Source organism: Cricetulus griseus, chromosome 2, assembly GCF_003668045.3.
Source record: "Cricetulus griseus strain 17A/GY chromosome 2, alternate assembly CriGri-PICRH-1.0, whole genome shotgun sequence".
NCBI lineage: Eukaryota > Metazoa > Chordata > Mammalia > Rodentia > Cricetidae > Cricetulus > Cricetulus griseus.
This window is the reverse complement of record NC_048595.1, coordinates 399,236,478-399,253,922: the sequence shown is the minus strand read 5'-3', so window position 1 is coordinate 399,253,922 and position 17,445 is coordinate 399,236,478. Positions and strand designations below refer to the sequence as shown.

At 41.2% G+C, this 17,445-nt stretch overlaps 1 pseudogene; it reads right to left on the bottom strand.

The window, feature by feature from the left end:
- Window positions 1–2,575: 2,575 nt before the first annotated feature.
- Window positions 2,576–17,445, bottom strand: part of LOC113833628 — a 76,955-nt pseudogene continuing 62,085 nt past the window's right edge.

The following is a 17,445-nucleotide window of genomic DNA, read 5'->3' as shown; positions in this document are numbered from 1 at the left end:
GAAAAAATTTCAAAGGCCAGCCAAAATTTGCTTCCCTGACTGGCTCCCAGACTGGACTGGCTTTTGCCTGCCAATGTGAGCATGCTACTCAGGTGCTGCGTCAACCAGTCTGCTTCTTTCTTTTTGAAGATTTAATGACTTTATGTATATGAGTATTTTGTCTGCTTGTATGTATGTGCATCGCATACATGCCTAGTACCTGTGAATGTCAGAAGAAGGCACTGAATCTCCTAGAACTGAAGTTGTAAGTGGCTGTGAGATATGTAGGTGCTGGGAATCAAACCTGGGTCCTTTGCAAAATCAGTAAGTGCTTCTAACCATCTCTCCTGCCCAACCAGTCTGTTTTTATTTCTTCCTTGGCAAGACACCATCTCCAACACTCTACTCTTCTTTAGATTACTATGACTCTCAGATTTCCTGTGACTCCAGAAGTGTGAGGTCAGGTTACCCTAGGTCATAAGGAGGCAATTATCTAGATAATGTGTGTGTCTGTCCTATTTTATTTGACTAATCAAGTGTATCTACCCAGTTTTCTGCATCCCAAGGCACAGGCAGCTGACTGGCCCAAGACCACCACATGCTGTGGTGCAGTGGTTTAAATAGAAATGGCTGTCATAGGCTCATATATTTGAATGCTTTGTCATTAGGGAGTGGCACTACTTGGTAGGGCTTAGAAGGTGTGGCCTTGAGGAGTAGGTGGGGCCTTGTTGGAGAAAGGGGTGTCCCTGGAGGTGGGCTTTGGGGTTTCACAAATGCTCAAGCCAGGCCCAATGTCTCTCTTTTCCTGTTGCCTACAAATCCAGATGTAGAACTCTCAGCTCCTTCTCCAGCACCATGTCTGCCTGCATGCCACCATATTTCCTACCATGCTAACAATGGACTAAATCTCTGAAACTGTAAGTGAGCCCCAATTAAATGCTCTCCTTTATAAGATTTGTATTGTTATGGTGTCTCTTCACAGCAATAGAACATTGACTAAGACACATGGGATCAGGTAGGATGCTTGGGGTCTTTTCAGTCACCTTTTCTATGTGCCACTAGTGTGAAGTACAGAGCAATCTTTGGCAATAATTAATTTCTTGTAAATAGAAGGTATAGATGCATTTTTAGCTTTATGTGTTAGGCTAGAAAGTTATTGCACTGTATTTCACTGACCTATAAAATGAACAAGGGTCTGGAGGGTTGCCTCATAATAGTGCTTTAGGCGGGAGGATGGTTATCTTAGACTGCTGTCAGTCCATACAGGCTGCCCTTTCTAAAACAAGGGCTGGAGAAATTGTTAAAACTGAGAGTATTGGATTGTCCGGATTGGTCACAGTGGAGACAGAGGAAGGGGAGAAGTGATGGAGAGTGGCCAGGTACCTGGATGCCCTCAGCTGAAACTGGGACTACAAAGGAAGAACAGAGTTAGAAGAAGCAGATGGTCACAGTTTTTGAGCATATTATATTTGAGTAACTTGAGGATTGTCATGGATAGTTTTGTTAACTTGACACAAGCTAGAGTAATCTGAGAGGAGGGAACCTCAATTAAGAAAATGTCTGGCCAGGCATTGGTGGTGCACACCTATAATCCCAGCACTTGGGAGGCAGAAGCAGGCGGATCTCTGTGAGTTCGAGGCCAGCCTGGTCTCCAGAGCGAGTGCCAGGATAGGCTCCAAAGCTACACAAAGAAACCCTGTCTCAAAAAACCAAAAAAAAAAAAAAAAGAAAGAAAGAAAGAAAGAAAGAAAGAAAGAAAGAAAAAAGAAAATGTCTCCATAACATTGGGTCATAGGCAGACCTGTAAAGTATTCTGTTTTTATTGTTTTAGGAGGGGTCAGTACTTCTGTCCCAACAGAGACAGTTTAGGCTATTTTTTGTTTCTCTTTCCCCTCTTTCTCTCTCTACTTTTTCTATTGTTAGACAATATATTAAAATAAAAACCTTAGGGATGATTTCATAAGACTGCATTTCATCCTGACAGCATTCTTTTTTTTATTAAACTTTATGACATAAATTAATTAAGAGCTAAACTAAGTCTGTTCCAACACCATTGTGAACATAGACGTAAACAGTAATAAAAGCGTGACAAATAAGGATGCTGACCCAGGTGTCCAGAAATCCCTGAACCACTCACTGACTTAAGATACAAGCAAGCGAGCACTACTAGGGTCCTCCCTTCTCTCTTTCTCTCTATTCTTTCTTTTGTTGCAGGGTATTTATACACTGTGTGAAGATGTATTGTTGAGACTGGTTTAATAAAAAGCTGACTGGCCAATAATTAGGCAAGAGAGCTTCACATGGAAGAATGTCTTCGAAAGAGCCATGTGAAGCAACTGAGAGAGAGAGAGAGAGAGAGAGAGAGAGAGAGAGAGAGAGAGAGATATCAGCAGAATCGCATATGAAGAATACAATGAAGCATGTGCCCTCCAGTGATCTATATTGTGTGTATTGATAATTTTTCCTTTTATGTCGATGGAAAGTGGACCATTGTATTTAATACTACAATCTGTATAGCCATTCACCAGCTTATAGATGGTCTCCAGTTTTTTGTTTGTTTTTACATACGAAGCTATTTAATTAGGTCGATAGCAATTTAAAAAACCAGTTTGTGAGGATACATCCCATTTGTCAGAGAGAACTGAGACCTGGAGCTGAGGAACAGCTTTGATCTTTGGCAAAAGCTGCGAGTCCATAGTTTTTCTGATCGGCTTTTCGCTGCTCTGTAATCTCATATTTCTCCTTCTCTGTGTGAAGATCTCGCACTCTTGGTGCTTGGGCTTGTGCAGTTGCTTCTTCTTGAAGTAAGCATCAGTCAGGTGTTTGGGGATTTTAACCTCGCTGATATCAACTTTTGTAGGGTTGGCGATAACAAATTTCTGGTGTGTTCTTCGCAGAGGAACTCTGTTGAGGGCAAGAGGTCCTGTCACAAGTAGCAAGCCGCTGCCCAGCTGCTTCAGGAGAACCACCCTCGTGCCCCTGTGGCGCCTGGTGAGGATGATCAGGGCCGTCCCTGGAGCGATGCTGGCTCGCAGCTTCCTCACATGCTGACTGACGGGCTTTGTGCCATGGCTCAGCAGCTTCTGAGGAACATCTTCAGTGGGGTAAAACCGGGGCATCTTTTGAAGCTTAACCACCTGGTACCACCATTCTTGTCCCCATCAAACGGTTTAGTGACAGTAACAAGGACCTTCTCATTTTTCTTCTCCTTTCAACTTTGGTTTTTGCAGCTGAGTATTTTCTTTCGTACAGGGCCTTTCTGGAATACGTAGCGGATCCGGAGTACCTGCCAAAATTCCTCTAACCAGGACAGGGTTCCGGCTGCAATGGGGCTTCCCCTTCTGGGGCTTTTTAACCTTAGGGCCACCCTTTTTGGCTGCAGCGGCATCACCACCAGCCTTCTTGGCTGCTGGTTATTTCTTTTGTGTCAGGTTTCTCGGCTTTTTCACCCGCAATCTTGCAAGATGGGAAAGAGCGTTCTCCAGTTTTTAACTATTATAAATTGATTTAACATGAGTGTGTGTGGACTATTCTTTCTGGGAACATATGTTTCCATGAATATCTAGGACTATGAATGATGGATTTTATGAAAGTTGTATGTTTAACTCAAATTGTTTTCCAAAGTGGCTACACTGTTTTCCATTGCAGCCACAGTGTTTGAGAGTTGCAGCTCTCCATATCTTCATAAACACGTGTTACTGTCAGTTTTTATTTTGAGTCAGTCTAGTGGTGCATAGTGGTGTTTGCTCACTAACCTTCCCTTCACCCTCCCCTCCTCCTCCCTTCTCCCTCTTCCTGCAATTACTAAAGATATTGAACATCTTAAATTCACGTACATATCTCTGTGTGTGACACCTGTTCACCTCTTCTATCCATTACTTGTTTTTTTTTTTTTTACTAAGTTTATAATATTAAAGAGAATATTTCATCTTTCCACATTTTCAACTAATTAATTAATACACCAGTTTGGGCAACTTCAGTCTTCTAGATTTGTCCATCTCATGTAAGTTATTAAATTTGTTGATAAAATGTTCATAATATTTGCCTTGTTAGCCTTTTAAACATACTAAATCTGTAGAGTCTCCTACTTACTCTGGAGAGTTGGAATCTGTGTCTTCCACGATTTTTCTTTTCTGTGTCTTTTTTGATCACTTGTTTTCTTGAGAACAGGGTCTCGTATATCCCAGACTGGCCTTGAATGCAATAAGTAACCGAGGATGACCTTGAACTCCTGGTCTTACGCCTCTACTTCCTAGTCCTGGGACTGCAGGAATGTATCACCAGGCCCAGTTTAAGCAGTGATGGGGATCAAAACCAGGGCTCCATGCACGCTAGTTGCAAGCTCTACCACTGAGATATGTCCCCAGCCTTGTCCTTGTTTTTCAAAACCAACCTTGTTTTTCAAAACCAACCAAGCTACAGACTTATCAATTTTACTGATTTACTTTGAGCACCACTTTTGGTAACATTGGTCTTCTCTCTTTCCTGTTTCTTTTCTCATTAGTTTCCATTCTAAGATTCACTCTTACAATCTTATTCTTACCTTAGATTTATTTTCCTTATCTCTTTATAGGTTCTTAAAATAGAATCTTGGACCATTTATTTGGGACTTTCTCTTCTAATATAAGCATTCACAGGCATAGGTTCCCTGTAGGGATCCTTTTAACCACACATCACAAATTTTAATAAGTATGTTTTATTTTCTAGAAGTCACAGTATTTTCTGTTTTATCTTGTGATATGTCATTCATAAACATTTAGAGATGTTACATTTAATCTTCTAAAGCACAGAGAATTTTCAGATATGCTTTTTTCAGACTTGTAATCTGATTTTGCTATGGTCATAGTCTTCTCTATGATTTCAGTCCTTTATTTATTTCTCCTTTTTTATTAGAAAGAAAATTATTTTACATGTCAATCCCAGGTCCCTCTCCCTTGCTTCCTCCCCTGCCCCCCTCCAACTAACGCCCTACCTATTCCATACCCTTTCTGCTCCCCAGGGAGGGTGAGGCCTTCCATAGGGGCGTCTTCAAAGCCTGTCGATTTCAGTCCTTTTAAATTTAGTAAGATTTGTTTCATGATCCAAAAAAAAAAAAAAATGGCCCATGTTTGTGAATACTCTATATATACTTGGGAATAACATGTTTTCTATAGTTACTGCAAGTGATGTTCTGTAAAGGACAATTTGGTCAAGTTGGTTAGTTATATTGTTCCAAATTTGTTTGTCTTTACTGACATTCTGACCGCTGGTTTTCTATTGTTACGTAATTGTGAATTTGCCTTTTTTTCTTATGTTATGGTAGTTTTACTTCATATGTTTTTGATGTAATTTATCATTTACGCCAAATGTATTTTGATGTGTTATCCATTATTATCATGCCTTCTTGATGACGTGGACCTTTTATCATCACAAAAGGCCCATCCTGCTGGCAAGATGGCTCAGCAGGGGAAGGTGCTAACAACCTGAGTTCAACCCCTCGATCTTACATGATGGAAGGAGAGAACCAAGTCCTGTAATTTGTCATTTGTCCTCTAATTTCCACATATGTGCTGTGGCATGCACACATATGCACACACACACACACACACACACACACACACACACACACACCATGCACACAAAATAAAGTGAATAAAAATTAGAAAGCAATGTTGTCTTTATGTCTCTTAGTCCGTGTGCTGACATCCGCATGAGGAACCACACAACCGCCAGCTTGCTTCCGACTCTGTTTACAGGTTCATTTCTCCAACCTCTTACCTTGACCTGTGTGTGTCTCTATTCTTAGAATGCATTTCCTAATATTCTTTAAGCAGTTTTCAATGCTGTCCATTTCCAGCTTTTAACTGGAAAGTTTAGACTTCCCAATTGGTGTAATTATCAATAGGGTTGAGATTAAATTTATTTATACTCTTTGTTTTTCCTTTCTTCTTTGAATTAAGTTTTAAGATTTCATTTCGATTTTCATTACCGTCTCTGTAGCTATACTTCCATCACATCATTAATTTGCTACCTGCTCTGTGACTTCCAACATGTACCGTTAATAATCAACAATATCTTTAATTGTCAGAGTCTATATTCAAACAACACACCCGGACACACATAATGGAAATATTTTGCAACATTTTACAACCATTTTCTTTGTGCTACTGTCACAATTTTACTCTTATTGTCTGTTATGAACTTTATAGTACATTATTATTTTTGTTTTAAACAGTTATATCCTAAAGAAACTTTTGAAGCTAGAAAAGGACTTGTAATGTTTATTACATATATTTTGTTTCTGAAGCTCGTGTGTGTGTGTGTGTGTGTGTGTGTGTGTGTGTGTGTGTGTGTGTGTGTGTAGATCAGGGGTCAGTGTCTTCCTTGATGATTGTTTATTTTTTTTTTCAAGACAGCATTTCTTACTGAACCTGGTAGCTCGTCAGTTGGATGGACTGGTTGACCAGCAAGCTGAGATCATCCTGTTTCTGCCTCCCAGCATTGGGGTTACAGGCATATACACTGAATAAACTTTTTGCCTTGCTTCTAGTCACTTTACTGACCAAGCTATCCCAACCAGCCCCGTTTCTCATAGGTCCAGATCTCCAAGCAGTATCCTTTTACTTTAGTCTAAAAACCTTCCCTTAACACTCCAAATTTATTCAGATTCTGTTTGTCCAGACAAAAATTCTTTGTTGCATATTCAATCTGAAAAAACACTTTGGCTATCACATTCCAGGTTGGGCTATAGTTTTCTTTCAATCCTTTCACGTTTTTGTAATTATGTCTCCTTTACCTCAATTCTGATAAAACATCTCTGGCGATTATTTTTACTTTAGTATTTCCTCTGGCTCTTCTGAATATCCTAATGATTGTGGTGCTCTTAGTGAAATTATTTTAATATTTAGTCAGATTTGGGTTAGCAAGATTCTTGAATTTGTGGATATATAGTTTTTGTTAAATAGAAGGGAAATCAGCTATTGTTTTGTCAGATATCTTTTTTTATCCCATTACACGGATAATAAACTTTTTTTTGGTTTATTTGAGACAGGCTTTCTCTGTGGCTTTGGAGGCTGTCCTGGAACTAGCTCTTGTAGACCAGGCTGGTCTCGAACTCACAGAGATCTGTTTGCCTCTGCCTCCCGAGTGCTGGAATTAGAAGCGTGTGCCACTAATGCCCGGCATGATAATAAACTTCTTGATGTTGCCCATGGATATGGAGGGTCTTCACGTATTTTAGTGTTTTTCTCTCTATACCATTTCTTCCTATGTCTTCAAACTCAATGATCTTTTCTTCTGCATTGTTAAATATGCCATGTAAGCCAATTCAGCTGATTTTCCACTTTAGATACATATTTTCAGTCTGAGAAAATCTTTTCTAGAATACTTATTTTTGACATTATGCTTATCTTCTTTAAATGGTTACACACACTTACAATCATTGTTTTAAGGTCTTTGCTTCTCACCTTGTTTGCCTTTTCCAGGTCTGTCTCTTGACTGCTTCCCCTTCTTGCATGAACCATGACTTGCTGTCTTTTCTCATGTCTGATAATCTTTAATTGGGTTCTGGCCTTGTGACTATTATACTAAGTGTTTAAAAGCTGGCTATGTTTGCACACTCTTTTAATCCCAGCACTTGTCTGAGTTTGAGGTTAACCTAGATAGCCAGTTCTAAAGTAGCCAGGCCTTTTTTTTTTTCTTCAAGTATTTAAAATATAGAGTTATAAAGTTTGTTTTGGAAATACCATCTGGATCTTTCTGTGGTGTGTGTGTGTGTGTGTGTGTGTGTGTGTGTGTGTGTGTGTGTGTGTGTTTGACTGGAAATTGAACCCTGAGCCTCATACATTTTAAGCACAAGCTCCAACATTGAGCTGTATGTGCTTCAGTACTCTGTATGCCACACTTTGATCTTCTTGTTTTTAAATTTTGTTCAGGGTAAATCTGGGCTACCTTAGCTTAGTATTGAGATATGGCACTTCTTGGCTCCTACTTAAGTGTTCACTGATATCTGCTCTCTGAGTGAATGGGATTGGGACGTTTTTCAACCCTGTGTAAACTGTGGGAGTTGTTCAGCTTAAACATACCTGGTGTTATTCTTTGCTCCACATTGTCGAGTTTTCTGCTGCTCATGAATGGATTAGTCTTCAGCCTGACTGTGGGAGGCTCTACATAGGCTCCTGGAGTTCTTTCTCTGAACAATTCTTTCCTCTCAAATACTCTGGCCCATAAGTCCTGGCTGCCTCAGTGTCCCTGAACTTTAGTTTCTGTCTCCTCAACTTAGAAAGGCCGCCATGCTCTGCTGCTATGCCCTTCTCTGTTGCTGTTTGGAAATTGCCTCCAGACTGAAAGTCACGATGATTTTGTGAAGTTTGCATTGTTTCCTCTTTTAGAGCAATCACAGTTCTGCACTTCCTCTAGAATATATACATTATAATTTTTTGTGATGGAGAGAAAAAGTCCCTATCAGATACTTCTTCATGGTCCAAAGCATGTCTCTTTCCCAGCTCCTTATTTTCTTCTTCTCCTCAAACTTTATATTCTGCAGTATCACTAACACACACCAGGTATGACTCTCTTTCTTGTGATATATGAGTCTGACTATGTAGCTGTGATGCCTACGAGTGCCTTGTTCCAAGTGCTCCTTATGCCTCAGCCCCTTGTGTAACTCAAATTACAGGCAAGTCCCACTGAACTGGCTTCCCTTTGTAAGTCTTGCTTGGGATTGATTGAGATTCTCAGTGACTTTAACTAGTTCTAGAACATTCTCAATCATTTTTTTCTACTATTCTCTCTCTCTCTCTCTCTCTCTTCTGTTTTGGAATTTTTGTCCTTTTGTTCAGTAGCTCTTCTCGTTCTAGACTTAACATTTCTAAACACTCTCCTACATTTTTCTATCTTTGACTCTCTGTGCTATATTCTGGATTTCTTCAGGCCTGTCTTCTATTTTACTAATTCTCTCTTCAACTGGGCCAAATCTATTGTTTGATGTACTCTACTTCATTCTGTTTCAAGTCCATTAGGTTATCTTTCACATTTCCTGAGACTCTTGTCAAGCTTAGTTTTCAATATGTTCCTGGTAATTCCAATCTCTGAAGCCTTCATGAATCTGTTTTTGCTTTCTTTGGTTTTAAAGAGTCTCAATCATGATCCCGTCTCTACATGTGTGCTTGTTGGGTGCCTTTGAAGAATTATTTTTGGAGACTTTGAGACTCAAAATGAAGGTGTGAGCTGGGCAGTGATGAGATGTGCCCTTAATCCCAGCACTCGGGAGGCAGAGGCAGGTGGATCTCTGTGAGTTTGAGGTCAGCCAGATCTACAGTGCTAGTTCCAGGACAGGCTCCAAAGCTACACAGAGAAACCCTGGACCAGCAAAACAAACAAACAAACAAAAGGATGAAGGTGTCTTCAATGAAGGCAGATTTGTCAGCCTTTTCTGAATACCTATGCAAAGTGTAAATTTTGAATCATTTAAAACTTAATTCAAGTTTGGAGGTTTTCTTTGTATTCTTTTAAAAAAATATTTTATGTGCATTGGTGTTTTTCCATGAGTGTCAGGTCCCCTAAAACTAGAGTTACAGACAGTTGTGAGCTTCCATGTGGGCAGTCAGTACTTTTAACTGCTGAGCCATCTCTCCAGCCCTAGGTTCTTATTTAATGTAAATTTGGGCTGCAGATCAGACTAGGTTGGACTGTCCTCAGTCATTGTATGGGGAGGAGCTGCCCAAGAGTGGGCCCTTGGTTTTTCCTTTCATTACGAATGGGTCTCCCATCATGCTCTCATTTCTGGCTATCCCTGAGCTTTGTCTTCTGAATCCAGGCATCAACTTGAAAGTTCAAGTTTGCTTCTATCAGCAAATGTCTTCTGGTTAAAGGTAGTCTTTTTGTTCCACTTAGTACTTACCATTTTTACTTCCCATTAGCTTTTGACCAGAATTTCCATAACATCTTTGTCAGCTCTTACATGCTTTTAAGATCTTTTAAATATTTTATCTAGCATTTTAAGTTGTTTCAGCAGGAAAGTTGATTTGAATAACCTAGTCTGTGATGTTGCTCAGAAAAATGAAAACAAAACAGATCCCATTAAGTGGTCTTTTAAGTAATAGAATCCAGTGATGCTTATGGGTTTTTGTTGTATGGAATGAGAGGAGTGTTTGGATTTGCAGGTTGATGTCTTATCGAAGAATTCCATGATATGGCAGAGTCAAATATAAAGCAAACTCCTTTTTTTCTGAGAAATTATTTGGGGGAGATAAATTTTCACCTTATATTTAAGTACACATGGTAAGCAAAAAGTATTTCAGGGTCCATGAGGTGGTTCAGAGGGTAAAAAGAGTCTCTCTTCCTCCTCCTCCTGGTCCTCCTCCTCCTGGTCCTGCTCCTCATCCTCCTCCTCTTCTTGTTTTGTTTTTTGAGATGAGATTTTTCTGTGTAGCATTGGCTATCCTGGAACTCATTCTGTTGACCAGACTGGCCTTGAACTCACAGAGATTCACCTACTTCTGCCTCCTGAGTTCTGGGATTAAAGGTGTTGACCACTGCCTGGCAGTAAGGACTTTTGTTAGCAAACCTGATGGCTGGAGTTTGATCCCCAGACCCCACACTGTAGAAGAAAATAACTGAATCCTGTTAGTTGTTCTTTGATCTCTACACATGTGCTGTCACACACACACACACACACACACACACACACACACAGACACACACACCAAATAACCTTATAAATTACTGCTCTTATGCCTTTTTATTTTACAAGGATTATTCCAAAGTGTAATGGCCTATATATCATAGAAGAAAAGTAAGTTCCGTTTAGAAAGCGGAGACTTTGTGGTTCCACATGGAAAATTTTCTATTTTTCTCACACGAGGTCTGGAAATTTCTAAGGGAAAACATGAGTAAAAAATTGCTAAAGCACCTTTTTCAATAACTTGAATCAGCATGGGCCAACCTTTCCACAGTAGAACAAGGATATCACCAGGCTACTCCTGAAGACAGCAGTGCATAGGGTACCAGGTCTCAGGTCTCAGGCTCCTGCTGGAGACACCTGCCCAGCCTTCAAATCATGACAGCAATTTTGTGGGATTTCAAGTGGGTAAGGAGGTGTGGAAGCCCTTTTCCCTCTTCCCCATACATTCCTATGTGTGATAGTGGCACTACCCACACATTAAAATGGAATGTTTTCCTGTCAATTATGCTTTTCAACTAATTCTTCTCCAAGTCTCTGATTTGCCTGCTTGTAAAGTTCCATCTGTACTATTGGAAGAGGCCAAGAAAAATAGGAAAACACAAGCTTATGATTATTTTTTGGATGGGAGAATTCTTATAGATGATCTATAGATGATCCCATTCAGTATTTGCACATATAATCAGAGTGAAAGACCAGAGAAGTCACAAATGACCCAAGGTCACTAGCCTACCTTAGAACTCTCAGCTTGAGGAATTGCAGATGTTACAAATCCCATTGTCCTATATGGCTGATTCACTGTACATTCCTCTGGGAACTTTCTCCCCCATACTTCCTATTTAGTGATAGTGAGGCAAGGGCAGACCTTGCAGAAGACTAAATGAACTTCTTTATACTTTGGCTAGAGGAATTCATAAGACTGGAGATATATAAAGGAAATGCAGGGATAAGAAATACAGTCTCAAAAAAAAAAAAAAGAAAGAAATGCAGTTTCAAAAAGAACAATGGAGCAGGGTTTCAAAGTAGTTGAAGACAGAATGAATAGGAGAAGGAAGGGCATCTAAGCTGGAGAAGACGAGATTTTGAAGTTCCAGTCCAAATCAAGGAAATATGCTGGGGAAGGGGCACACTAATAGCAATGAACTCAGGCCAGCGATGCCCAGATAAAGCAGCACGTGTCAAATAGCCCGGATATGTAGAGCCAAACTATCATCTGAGAACTGTAAAGGCATGGAGAGACTTTTGGCTGGAATGTGAAGTCATGTGGATTTCCCTTCCTACAGTGGGAAGAAATAGACTAGAAATTCTACAGGAAATCCGTGTCAATCATATGGGCACTCCTAACTGGAAGAAGCCGAGAACTCAGGACACCTTGAAACAAGGTCTAAAGGAGACACCCTTCAGTCTGGGATGAGTTAAGTTCAGTCCTGCCTGGAGGCAGAGGGAGGGATGAAGTGTCCTGTCATAGAGTCTGGAAGTCTGGATCGAGGCCGACTCATGGAAACAAAGCATCTCATTATGGAGAGGGGTTGAGAACAGCAAGAAATGCTCCAACCTCTTTGCCTGGGGCTTCCAAGCAGTGTAGAAGTTTGCTGGCTTGATTAATTTTAGAGCCTGATTATAACAAGAAGAGATTTCAGTTCAAGCAGAAAGGATGAGCTGTGACACCGAAGAGACTGGGTATCATTTACTGAGGAGGTTAACCCTGGAGGCAACTAGCAAGAACAACGTACAATGTAGACACCCCTGGTAATGGAAATAGAGACAGGTATTTTAAAAAAAATCTCTAGGTTTGGGAATCCAGAACTCAACTCAAAGGCCATGAGTTTGTAAAGGAGGATGGGTTAAGTGAGGGTCCTTCCAGCCTAGTGGTTGTGTAGGAACTAACTCACTTCTGGGAACCACGGTGAAGGCTGGGTGTGTCTGAGCGTGTGCTGAATTCCTGGCTTCAATTACAGACTACCAGGCGACTGGAGAGTCTGTCATTGCCGATGTCATCACATTTACAAGAGTCATAGGTACCTTCTCAGGTAGGCTCCAGGAATGAAGGCCTCTCCACTGCTGCCACCAGCTGCCCCACCCCCACCCCCACCCCACGAAGAGGCACAATCTCAAGAAGGTGGAGCTGAGGGACTGCCACTGGGTGCCCTCACTCCAGCTAGAGGGGTAGGGAATTTTCCAGGTGCTTCCACTGCTCTAGTCACAGTCTCCACGTTGCACAGTGGGTTGAGATGAATTTAAGAGCACAATTCTCTCACTTTCAAGAGGTCTTCATTAGGGACAGATTTTATTTATTTGGGGGTGGAGGCAGAACTATGGTTAAGGGGATTTCTCAGACTTCCTTCAAGTGGATCACTCTGAGATTCTTTCGGGGCCAGTGAACTGTACTCTTCCTATTGAAATCTTTGCAAATTCTTCTCCTACCAGCATCCTGGGGATTCAGAAGGGCCTGGCCTGCCATCTTCATACAATTATTCTGGGCCTCACAGATGCCACCAGAGAAGACAGGCACAAAGAACTAGCTTGTCCCCAGAGTAAAATCCCCAAATGCCAGCTCCATATTCCTCTCTGATCATGCTACCAAGCCTCCACTGTGCCATGTAAGTTAGTGGCCTTCAAACTCTGCCATATCTGGGACAATGCAACTGGAATAGAGTATCTGTCTTGATAGCCATGACCCACCTCCTCCCATGCACAGTCCTGGATCACTCCCTGGCCTGTGTCCCAGTGTTATGATGAGATGCTTCCGGAGATGGGGAGAGGCTAGACAGTCAACAGGGAGTCTTTACTAGGGCTGTCAGACTTTGTGGTTCATCTCGGATTCCTCCACTTGCCACAGCAGAGCATCCTCTCAGCCCCTGAGAAAGGGGTGCTTCTCATTCTCCAAACAAAGACACACCTGATTTTCTTTTTGTTTACATTTCTTACATGCCTATCATGTACCAAGTTCTATGTGAGGTGTCATGCGCAAAGTAAACATGAGCCTCATGTATAGCTTAACATTGAATGGATTCACAAATGCAATTCCTCCTGTGAAGAAAAAGAATGAAATAATATACATTACTTCACTGTTGGACACCAGCATAGAGTCACTCTCATACACGCGCACACACACACACACACACACACACACACACACACACACGCACACACACACACACACACACACACACACACGCACACACACGCACGCACGCACGCACGCACGCACGCAAACACACCAGTGGTGTCTATTCTCCAATGTTCTTTCTGACTTTGTATTTCTTTTAACATAAAGTATATTTAACATAAAGTATATTCGATTTTTGTGTGGATGCCTAAGTGTATATGCACATGGGAGCCTATGTGGAGGTCAGAGGACAACTTGTAGGAGTCAGTTCTCTTCTACCATTCGAGACTCAAGGACTGAACTCAGGCTGTAAGGCTTTTTGGCATTCACCTTTATCTGCTGAGCCACATCGCTGGCCTTGACTCCATTTTTTTCTTTTGAGACAGGGTCTCACTATGGAGACTAGGCAGGCCTCAAACTCAGAGAGCTCTGCTTGCCTCTGCCTCCTGAGTACTGGTATTAAAAGCATACACCACCTTGAGAAGCCATTCTCCTCAGCTATAAAACAACATTTTTTTATCATCATCATCATTATTAGTGTGTGTGTATGTGTGTGTGAGCTTGCATATGAGCATGTATGAACACATGTACACATACACCACAGTGCTTGAAGTTCATGTGTGGAAGTCTTTTCCTTCCTTCCTTCCTTCCTTCCTTCCTTCCTTCCTTCCTTCCTTCCTTCCTTCTTTCTTTCTTTCTCTCTTTCTTTCTTTCTTTTTTGGCTTTCTGAGACAAGGTTTCTCTATATAACAGTAGTCCTGGCTGTCCTGGAACTGGCTCTGTAGGCCAAGTTGGCCTCGAACTCACAGAGATCCATCTGCCTCTGCCTCCTGAAAGCTGGGATAAAAGGCATATATGACTACTGCCTGCTGTCTCTTTATATTTTTATGGGAGTTCTGGGGATCAAATTCAGGTTGTCACTCTTGCACAACAAGGATTTTGTACATTGGGCCATCTCTCCACCCCCTTAGAATTTTGAGGAAGGGAGATTAGGGTCTGAGGGACTTTGATTACCACCTGACTAAGATGCTCCGAGAATGTGAATGAGGGACAAAGATGATTTACAATGTGCACTAATATCAAAGGAATGATGATCGTGCAATCATGGGGAAGAGATATCTGAAGAAACGAACTCAAGTCACTCTACTTTTCTTTCTCTCTGTCCATTTCTTAAATGATTGAGTCTTGAGCCTAAAGACAAAAATTTGAGAATCTTTTCATACATCATACTGTCTCACAAATCATAAAGACAAAAGCAACTTCTCCATCCTTCTAGCTTTAGATGAGGGGACCACACAATTTCATTTAATCATCTTAATCTAACAGATTATTGTGAGGATTCTATCCCTTCTCTCACTACAATATGCAATTCTTTCTTAGAAATACATCTTTTTATATCTAAATATAACAAAGGGAAGAGGTAGGTATATTATAACATTCCCTTCCTCATTCTAGGAAAATTTCCTTATGTTTCAGAGGAAATCCGAACAAAGGTCTAAGGTGGAAATACAACAAAAATTTGGTAAGGAAGGACCTTCCTCTCCTGTGGTCAGAGACCACTCAGTGGCATGCTGGGAAATTCCAGAAGCAGTTCCTAGGTGGTCCTTCCTCCTCAAAACTCACTCTAAGGAAATAAAGTCAGTGGACAGACACCAAGTGTGAAAAATTCTTCATTTTTTTAAACATGAAACTTGGTTAAAATACAGAAGGGTACAAGGAACAAGAAGCGAGGTAAGTTGTTTTGGTAGGTCACTTTACAGTTTCTGAGTAAAACCATGCAAGATGAAGCATAGAATCCATTTAAACAAATGATTCAGTTGGCATTTAAGAATATTTCAGAGAAGGGTAGTTACTATGCTCATATCATAATTGACCTTTGTTCTTTGCTTCATGTTTGTGAAGTACTTCAGTCTTAGTAGTCAGAGTCCCCAAAATGTTGGTTTTCTTCAACAGAGAAGGAAGAGAATAAAACTTGCAACCATCCTGGGATTATTTTATTTATGGCTTTGCTTCCAGCTATGAGGTTGTACCGTACCCCAGAATAGACACTGAGCTCTTCTACCTATTGTAAATGATTCTCATAGGTCCATTTTGAAACTTTTCTTATTCATTTCTTGTGTCTTAGCTAAGATAGTGCATTCACTGACCCCACAGTCATACTCTTTCTCATGTTTAAGCCCCTGGTTGCTCACTGTCTCTGGAATGCTGTTTTTAGTCTCTGCTTCCTTAGTCTCTGCTTCCTTCCTCATCTCGCAGTGAAACTTACCTCCAAGTCATTTCCAGAGAAAACAACTTCCTTATTAATTCCAGCTCCAACTGACATGACTAACTGAGGAGAGAATCCCCGACTTTGTACTCCAGAAGACTTCTCTACTTCCCACATTATTTGAGAACCTCAGTTCAGGCAATCCTCAGGGTTAAACTCCTGCCAGGGAAGACCATCAAATGTGAGGTATATCTAGGGAAGAAACACAGGAACTTAGAACAAAACTGAGAGGGGCAGAGGGAGTATAATCTCAATGGGTTTAGACTCTCTCTTCGCTACTACTTGATAAGGTTGGTTGACTTTCCGAGCAAGAGAAGACCATTGGAAGCCACAGGGAGACAGAAGAAGCTGCTAAGAAAAGTGATATCCACATGAGGAAGTCCCCATATAATAGGAAGCAAGATAGACAAGCACAGAGAATCACAGCTAAAGAGGATGCAGGTTTGGGGCATTCCTGGATGCCTGTCAGGAAAGACTTCCTGAAGGTAGAAGAGGGTCTGGCATGCTGAAAGCTACAAAATTGAGAGCAAAGAAGTGAAACTGAATATGTCATTCTTGTGGACCATCAAGAAGTAAGTCAGACAATTATGGAGAAGGGGAAACAACTTAATAGCTCATCTCAGAATAAAAGGCAATGTCAGAGGTCAGAACTGATTTGGTAGAAGCAAGCAGTTGGCAGGGGGAGCTGGCAGGGCACCCGGGGGTGGGTTGACTTTGTCTTTTCTGACATACCCAGGACATACACAGCCAGAAACTACTCCCCTACCAACAACCAGATGGAAGTAGAGCAGTCAGCCTTAAGTACTCCAGCAGGAAAACTGCTGCCCGTGACATTACTGGAGCATCCAGAAGCAAGATCAGTGCCAAGAGTGAAATGGGCATCTTTAGCAAGTATGTGGCCCTTTTTTGCTGACATACAAAACCTTGTTCTGGGCTATTAGTCTTTTCCCATCCTCAGCTGCCTCTGCCAATCCTGCTTTCTCCCAGGGTGGACCTGTACACACATCCCTTTAGTTCCTTTGCCAAGCAGGAACACTACACCTCAACCCAGTCCAGAAATTTTCCAAGGAGGAATCTGTTAGAATTTGTCCTCAAAACCCACCAGCTCACCTTCTGCCTAAGATATTTTCAGATGTTATTGTCTTATCATATGCAGAGCTGGAGAAGATGCAGACCTGACTCTGACAGAGCAAAACCATGGCACAGTAGAAAAGCAACTGTAGACAGAGTGAACAGTTTGGTTCTCTTTTCCAAGTTGATCTGTGCATCTCAGATACCTACTACACATGGCAGCACACTGAGTCTAGGAATACACAGTTCAAAAATGCATAATCTTCACCTCCCCAAATCCTACAAACTGGTAAAAGACACAAACACAATTGTAAGTACTACAATAAGAAACAGTGCTGTAACTAGAAGTTCAAATAATAC